The sequence below is a fragment of the Silene latifolia genome, chromosome 9, assembly GCF_048544455.1.
Source record: "Silene latifolia isolate original U9 population chromosome 9, ASM4854445v1, whole genome shotgun sequence".
Taxonomy (NCBI): Eukaryota; Viridiplantae; Streptophyta; class Magnoliopsida; order Caryophyllales; family Caryophyllaceae; genus Silene; species Silene latifolia.
In genome coordinates, this window is record NC_133534.1 from 72,498,526 (window position 1) to 72,507,607 (window position 9,082).

At 40.4% G+C, this 9,082-nt stretch overlaps 1 non-coding gene across 1 annotated transcript; it reads left to right on the forward strand.

The window, feature by feature from the left end:
• Positions 1–7,884: 7,884 nt before the first annotated feature.
• LOC141603173 (small nucleolar RNA R71) lies at positions 7,885–7,991 on the forward strand. Its single transcript, XR_012525067.1, has one exon. It is a non-coding gene; the product is annotated as a small nucleolar RNA R71 (small nucleolar RNA).
• Positions 7,992–9,082: the final 1,091 nt, after the last annotated feature.

Below are 9,082 nucleotides of genomic sequence, written 5' to 3' on the forward strand. Positions count from 1 at the left end.
GTCACCCATTTAACCCTAGCTAAGAGACTACTCACTCATTATCATGTTGATCATGCTGGCAAGGTTGTCAATCATACCAACAATATGAAACATGATGAATAAAAGAAAGTAATTAACAATAATTAAAAAGGGATTAAGAGATTATACCTACTAATGATTCCAATAATAAAGCAAAGATAAAAGAAGTACTTGAATGCTTGATTGAGAGGTTGTCAATCTCCCAACAATAACCCAAATAATCTTCAATTACCCAAAATAAAGGATGAACAAAAGAGATTAAAGAACTAAAACTTGGATTAAAACTTGATTTATACTTGATTACAATATTAAAGAGAGATTTGATTGATATTAACTACCTAATTATTGATAAGAAGAACATGCTCCTCTAATTAGACTAATGGGGTATTTATAGTGGAAATTAGGGAGGATGCATTAGGGTTAACTAAGGGCTAAACTAGTAATTACACTTTTTAGATTGAGCAAGGAGGAGCCGGTATTTTTTGAGAGAAGGGCTTCTTTCTTCGTAGCTTGGAGAAGACAATTCGTGCTGGAGCCGAATCCGGGCGGAATAAGGTCGGGACGGGCGGATTCTGGCGTTGGAATCCGAGCGGATTCAAGGGAATCCGGGCGGATTGTGGAGGTGGAATCCGAGCGGATTAGAGCAAAGCCGCTCGGATTGTGCAGCTGCGGGATGGACGGATTGGTGACAATCCGCTCGGATTGTCACTCAGCAACATATCTTCTTCTTTTCTTCCCTTTTCTTCATAAATTCCTTGGGGATTTCCTTGGGGACTCAAGGATACTTTCTCAACATTGCTCTTCTACTATAATATGTACAAAGGCCTTCTAATCTTGTCTCTCCTTGATGCTTGGTCATTAAATTCGATCAATTTAGTCTCGTTTTGCCATGAAAATGCAAGATTCTTACTCCTTTCCTACCAAGGGATCAAAATCTCAAAGAATATGCAAAACAAAGAACTAAAGATAAGAAATGACCCAAATATGCACTAAAAAGCATGGGAACAAGGCTAATTCGGGGGCTAAATATGCGCTAATTATGGTCACATCAAATATCCCCAAACCGAACCTTTGCTCGTCCCGAGTAAAGAGGTGACAAAGAATAGGACCAATACTAACCTATCCTAATAATATAGCCGATATGAGACAATTAGCGGGTCTCACTCCGCCCCTTCAACTCACGACAAGACAACCATGAGGTAGGATGCCTTCTTGCAAGGCAAGGTGGGTCTTGCCAAAATGGCGACACATCCAAACTTTAAGCACACAAAAACACATAATGGATGCATCTACAAAAATAATAGCCACTCCCTCATCAAGTGGCGGAGGCACTAAAGAGGAACAAATTTAAGAGCATGTAATCCTTCACAAATACTAGTTCAACAAATTACTAAGTCTAAGAGGATGGCACTAAAGCACCTCCAAATGGTGTTAAACTAGACTACTTTCGTCCTCAATTTCCAAATGCTTTCGTCAAGAGCGATCGGATGGTGGTGGAATGATGATCCCTATGATGCTAGTAGCATATGACATGACAAGTCTCGAATTCTCTACAAAAGTAAAAGTCATGGATCGTCCCAAACTCGACCAAGTGGCTTGACAAAAGGCTTTTGGGAATGAAATGCTCAAATCTTTATTCACAACGGTGGATATGACTAGTATTCAAAATTGTCCTCATTTCACTTTCACATTTCAAAAATTTAAGATGGGGTTTGTCTCTTCCGGGCTAGTGTCCTTTGCTTTCGCCAATCGCTTATTAGGCAACCGGTTAACCTCTAGACAATAGCTTTTCGGGGTGATAGTCACTCTGTCTCTGGGCGGCCGAATTCACAACCGTATGGGGGCCCAATTCAATGGATCCCGCACCAAAGCACATCGAAGTGGTACGCCTCCATCAAAACAACTTAAATTTCTCAACTTTCAACAATTCATAACATTTGAGGTTTCCTTGGCATTACATTACTTCCACATGACAAATTTTCTTTGAAATGAGCACTTCAAGCTTATTGATAGAAAATATTTTTGGGTTGCCTTACCACAAGGTCCAACAAGGTCACCTAGACAAGTTAACCAAGTCCACATCGCATCACGGGGTTGGATAGGTGACTCACATGCAAACCCTTGACTAGGCTTTGGGTCATGGGTAAAAAGACACTAGTATGACACTATCTAGGGTGTTTTACAACCATTCTAGTAGGCAAAGTCTTAAGTTGAACAAGTATTTGTAATGGCTTAGTTGCTCTTGTCAAAGTTCCTAAATAGGCATTTTTCAAAACATTTCTAACATGCAACTACATGCCATGATGCAACTAATATAAACATCCTAATGCAAGTGATTCTATCAACTAATATGACATATAAACTAAATGCAAGTCCTAAGTTCACATTGTTATACCGCATCAATCAAAATAAAACCACATAGTCATTAACATAAAGAGGAAAAAGGAGATTGGAAAGATCATACCATGCGGTCTTCAATATCCTCATGTCTCGGATGTGGCGTAGTCAATCAATGTGAACAAGGATAGAACAAACACAATATATACAAGACAATATATACAAGACTACAAAAAGGAAATAAACATGTTTTTGGGTTTTCAATTTTCAAATTTTTTTATGATTTTTGAGATTTTTCAATTTTTTTGGATTTTTGAATAAGAGTTAAATGTTAGAATTCCCATCCCCACACTAATATGGGCATTGTCCTCAATGGCCAAAATGATGGAAATTATGCAAAGATGATGCATGATTTCTATACTAAATGCAATCTATACTAAGCTACACTACATGATGCATGGTTTTTGTTATGACGGAGAGGATAATTTAGATTACCTCCCGTTGTGTATGCATTAACTTCCCCAAACCGAGTGAGACACTATTGCTAATGTCCAAGGATGGGTGTAGTTCATGCACACACTATGCTATGCATGAAACTAATTTGTCATTTTGGATTTTGAAAATGGGAACAATAAAATGAGAACACCTCAATGGTACCGAGGTGTGAGTCCTCTAATGGTGCTAGGACTACTCCAACAATGATCAAAATTATATTTAAAACAAAGAGAGAAATAGACAAACCATGAGAGGGTAGGAATCTCCAAGGCTTGCTAATCTTCCATCATGCTATCACCATCACTTTCCTCATTAGAAGTGGCCACATTGCCACTTTCCTTGTCATTTGCTTCTTCACTTTCTTCCTCATCTTGCTCATCATCATCTTCACCATCCTTTTCTCCTTCACTTGATTCTTAATCAATGTTGTCATCAACTTCTTCATCATAACCAACAACCTCATTGTCACCCAAAATGACCCTAGATGCACCCGGAAATAGGACTTCTCTATCCGACCAACTAGGCAAAGGACAAGATGGATCAAGTAGTTCTTGCCTAGCTAAATGTAGGAGGGGTGGATATTGAGCCAAGTAAGCATTTTTCCGATCTTCAAAGGCTTGCTTGTGCATTGCTTACATGAGAAAAGTCACATAATCTTTTCTAGCTTCAACTCCTTCCGGCTTGAACTCTTCATACTCAAATGGGTAAGGTGGTATGACAATGGAAGAGAAGGGCATTTCAAGATCACCCTTTTGTTGTTGAATAATATACTCGGCCTCTTTGGAAAGGGGAAGTAGATAATTGGTCCGGTGGACGCTTAGACGACAAATATTTGAAGGCAAGGTGAACGATCTAGCTTCACTAGTGAGCCATCCATACTTAGTGTCAAGGGGGTTATGAGCAACCCACTTGAACTTGTGTATCATAGTATGCATATCAACAAGATGGCCACCCTCCTTTGCTTTGTACTTGTTATCCTTATTGAAGTTAGGATCAAAGTGCTTAGCTAGGATAGTGACTAGGCCGCCATTGACAATAACGGTTGTGCCCTTCTTCCCACAATCAATGTTGAGCCATCTATCTACCAAGAGCCTCAAAGAATTGTAAGGCTTGGTGTGTACTCTTCCGATGTTCAAAGCCGATTTAAGGAGAATAAAATCAAGTTTGGTGAAATGGTTGGTATCTTTCCTTGCAATTATGGTGTTACCCACGACCTTGTGCCATACTCTTATGCCCGGATGGTGGACCAAAAGAGCACGACTCGCATGAAAATCCTCAAATTTCTTCCCGGAGATTGCCTCCCAAAGAGGTTCGGGGTCATACTTTCCATAATTCTTAAAATAACGCGGTTCATCACTAAGACCCAAAATTTCACTCAATTCCCTAAAGGTAATGCGTCTACTAACATTAGCTAGACGAAACTCGAGATTCTCCCTATTCTCAACTTTGGTGACTTTCAAGGAACTCAGAAATTCCAAGGTAAGGGAGGGGTATGTCAATTCCTTTGTTTCAAACAATTTCTTCAACCCAATGGCATTGAAAAAGGCTCTAGTTTGCTCACGAACACCCAATTTTTCTAAGGTATCTTCACATATAAATTTGGTGGATTGTAATGACTTCATAGCAAACTTGACAAAGGTATTTCTATGGGTATCGGAAATAAAAGTTACCTCCGGATAATGCAGAAGTTGATCAATTTCCGGAGTAGAAGGTGTTGTTGCTCCCATAGAAGGTTGTTGTTGTTGTTGCACTTCCAAGTTTGGTGTTGCTACCACCATAGCCAATGCTTTCTTTGTTTGAAGAGCCTTTTGCCTTTGTGAGAGTGCCTTAGCCTTTGGTGCCTTTGTTGCTCCCTTAGTCCTTGCCATTGATGAACTAACCAAGAAAAGAATGAAAAATCTTCAATTTGTAGTATACCCAAATCGATTTGAAGGTGAAAGGCTTTGCCTTTATGAAATAAAAAATCGACTCAAAGGTTGAAGATTTTATGCTTGGTTTTGATTTTTATTGAAGAAGGATTGATTGATTTGTTGTTGGAAGGATGATTTGATTTGTTTTTGGTGAATGTTGTTGAGGGTTTTTGTTTTTGTGATGGAGAGGATGAGGGTTTTGATGTTGTGGGTAGTGTTTATGAATGAATGAATGAATGAATGAAGGTGGGAGGGGTTTTAAAGAGACCGAAATTTTCGAATCTGCAGGGGCAATCCGTGCGGATTCTGCCCAATCCGTGCGGATTCTGCTCTTTCTGGGCTTTACAAAACTCGCCTAAAGACGGGCGGATTCTGATGAAGATGCTCGAATTTGCTTGACACGGGACGGGCGGATTTGCTTGAAGACGGACGGATTCCAGTCCAGAAAATTTTGCTTGTTTTCCTCAGCTGCAAAGACGGACGTCTTTCTTTCAAGACGGGCGGATTCTTCAAGACGGGCGGATTGCTGCTCAGGACGCCCGGATTCAGTCACAGTCAAGAAATTTTCAAAATTCAGCTCAGTTCAGGACGGGCGTCTTTTCTGCAATACGCTCGGATTACTGAAGACGGGCGGATTCTGTGGAATCCGCTCGGATTCTTCCCCTGTGTACACGGATTCAGTTCCATCCGTGCACAATGCATTTCCCTTACCATTCTTCCATTCTTTCTTCAAGTTTTGTGTTCTTCATTGTGGGGGCACTACTAGGCATGCATAGCCTAGGCAATTGTCATCCCCACACTAATCTAAAAGCACTACACATCAATTGAAATTGTTAGTCCCTCCCTCACTTCTCTCAAACATGACAATTATTTTGATCAAAGTAAATAAAAATCCAAAGATGACAAAAATGCAATACAAGAATTGAAATGTAAGTTAGGGAGTTAGAAATATTTACAAGTGGTGGTTTAGGGAGGACTCCACCAAACTCTCATTCTTGATGAGATGTCAAGGGGGCATGTCCAAGGTGTTGTTGATGTTGCTCAACACCTTGAAGAAGTAATCAAAGGCTTGTTCATTATCATGGTAGAGGTCTTCAATAGACCTTGGCCTTTGTTGTTGGTCTTGATCGATGGCATTACCAATGTAGGGATTAAAAATCCCGTCAAATTCGTCGTCCCAAAGACCACAAACTTCATTAAGTTGATCATTGAAAATCTCTTGCTTAGATGGAGACAACTCTCCCAATTTCTTCTCTTGGCCAATGAGGCCATCCTCTTCTTCCTTGATTGATTTTGATGAGCTTTGCAAGCTCTCCTTGTCACAATTCACTTGCTCTTTGAATGGATCATCTTCAATTTTCTTCTTCCATTGGAGTTCCGATTTCTTCCTTTCATCCTTTCGGCTATAATGATCAATCACGAAACATGGTTCATGCAAACGAGGAGCTCTCATAGTCTTGTCAAGATTAAAACTTATGCTTTCATCTCCCACTTTTAGAGTGAGCTCACCATGTTTCACATCAATCACCGTACCCGCGGTGTGTAGGAAAGGTCTTCCTAGGATGATTGGAATGTTGGAATCTTCCTCCATATCAACAATGACAAAGTCCACCGGGATGAAAAACTTCCCAATTCGCACGGGGACATCTTCCCATATCCCTAATGGTGTCTTCGTCGATCTATCGGCCATTTGGAGTGTGATATTGGTGCATTTAAGCTCTCCCATCCCCAACCTTTTACTCACCGAGTACGGCATAACACTCACACTAGCCCCTAGATCACATAAGGCTTTGTTGATCGTTGTGTCGCCAATGGTACACGGTATTGAGAAGCTTCCCGGATCCTTTAGTTTTGGAGGTGAACTCCTTGAAGTATTGCACTACTCACCTTAGTGAAGGCGATAGTCTCAAGCTTCCGGATCGACTTCTTCTTTGTGAGGATATCTTTCATGTATTTCGCATAGGCCGACACGTGATTGATTAATTCCGTGAAAGGAATTGAGACTTCCAAATTCTTCACAATTTCCATGAACTTTCCATGTTGATCATCAAATTTGGGCTTGGCTTGACGACTTGGAAAAGGGAGTCTAATCACAATGGGCTCCTTCTCCTTGGCCTTGTCTTCATTTTTCTTTGAACTTTCTTCTTTTGATGATTCTCCATCTTTGGAGTTTTGCACAATTTCTTACTTTTCACTAGCTTCCACAACTTCATCCTCAACTTGCTTCTTCGGTGCTTCATACCTTGTACCACTTCTCAAGTGAATGGCACTAACCGTTTCATGTCTAGGGGGATTACTTTGAGGTGGTAATTGCCCCTTTTGTCTTTGTGAGCTTGAAGATGCTAGTTGAGTCAATTGTGTTTCCAACATCTTGGTGTGAGCTAGAATGTTGTTGATGGTGGTTTCCTATGCTTGGCTATCTTTTTGCATTTGAGTGAAAAATTCTTGTTGATTCTTTTGCATTTGGAGGACCGCTTTTTGGACATCAAAACCTTGGTCATTTTGGTGATTGTATGGATTTTGATTTTGGTAACCTTGGTTTTGATTGTAAAAGGGTCTTTGATTTTGGTTTCTCATGGGTGATGGAGTGTATGTTGTTTGAGGGTTTTGAACATTTTGGCTTTTGTATGAGAGATTTGGATGGAATTTGGTGTTTTCATTGTAAAAGTTGGAATAAGGGGTACCACTCTTGTATGCTTGGAAAGCATTCACTTGTTCATTTGTTCCCCTACATTCACCTTGGTCATGTCCCAAAGTTCCACAATTCTCACATATCCCACTTGGGATTGATGAGGATGCCGTCATGGCATTAACATGATGCTTTGATGATTTTGAGTTTTCCTCAAGTCTAGCCATAGCTTGTTCAAACTTCAAGTTGATTGTGTCAATGTGAGCACTAAGTTGAGCACCCAATTGAGTAACGGAGTCCACTTCATGCTTTCCTCCTCTAGTAGCCTTGCGAGGTCTACTATATTGTGAGTTATGGACCGCCATTTCCTCAATCTTGTTCCATGTTTGATTGTCATCAACTTCGGTGAACATTCCATTTGATCCCATATTGAGAATGTTCCTAGAATCTTCATATAAACCATTCCAAAATTTTTGTACCAAAAACCATTCGCTAAGTCCATGGTGAGGACATGAGCGACAAATTCCCTTAAACCGCTCCCAAGCTTCATGCAAAGACTCTTCATCCCTTTGCTTAAAACCCGTAATTTGAGCTCTTAGCATGTTAGTCTTTTCCGGTGGGTAGAATTTTTTGTAGAAAGCTAGAGCCAACTTCTTCCAAGAATCTATTCCGAGGGTGGCCTTATCAAGGCCCTTCAAGCATTGCTTTGCGGTGCCGATTAAGGAAAAAGGAAATAAGACCCATCTAATTTGGTCTTGAGTCACGCCCGTTTGAGAGATTGCATCACAATAGTCGCAAAAGGTTTCCATAAGAGAATGAGGGTCCTCACTAGGCATCCCCCCAAATTGGCTCCTCTCAACTAATTGGATGAAGGCGGACTTGGCAATAAAATTTCCGGTTAGATGTTGCGGTGTAGGAGTACCATTTGGTAGATTCTCCTCGGTGGGTACGGAGTGTGACGATAATTTAGGCATTGTAGGTGGATTTTGTGGGGTATTGTGTAATGGGTTCTCTTCTCCTTCTATTGCGAAAGGATTGACAAACTCACTAGTGGGTTGAACAACTTCACTAATACCTCTTAAATTCCTCCTAACAAGTCTCCTATTGTTCGTCAAGGTTCTTTCGATTTCACGGTCAAAAGGTAACAAATCACCTTGTAACCTTCTAGACATGAAAAATATCAAACAACTCGAAAACAATTAGAACAAACCTTGAGGAGTTTTACTTCCCCAAGGTGAAGAAAGACACAACTAATAACAATAAAAAGAAATCTAAATCAAACAAACACCGTCCCCGGCAACGGCGCCATTTTTGGTGCGAGTCCGTTTCGTGTTCACAAATTAAGATGTGGTCGTTGGGTCACGGTCGAATCAAAACACAATTTATAGCTTCACAAACAACTCTACAATTAGTAAAGAGGCAAGTAAAGGTCGGATCCCAAGGGACGGGTATTGAAATGAGATTTCTATTGCAACTAGTGGTGTCTAAGGGGTGTCACAAATTGGGTTGATGTAGAAGGTCACTTGATCGGTCCGTTTCGTATTCACAAATAAATAGATGTGGTCGTTGGTCACGGTCGAATCAAAACACAATTTATAGCTTAACAAGCAACTCTACAATTAGTAAAGAGGCAAGTAAAGGTCGGATCCCAAGGGACGGGAGTTGAAATGAGATTTCTATTGTAACTAGCGGT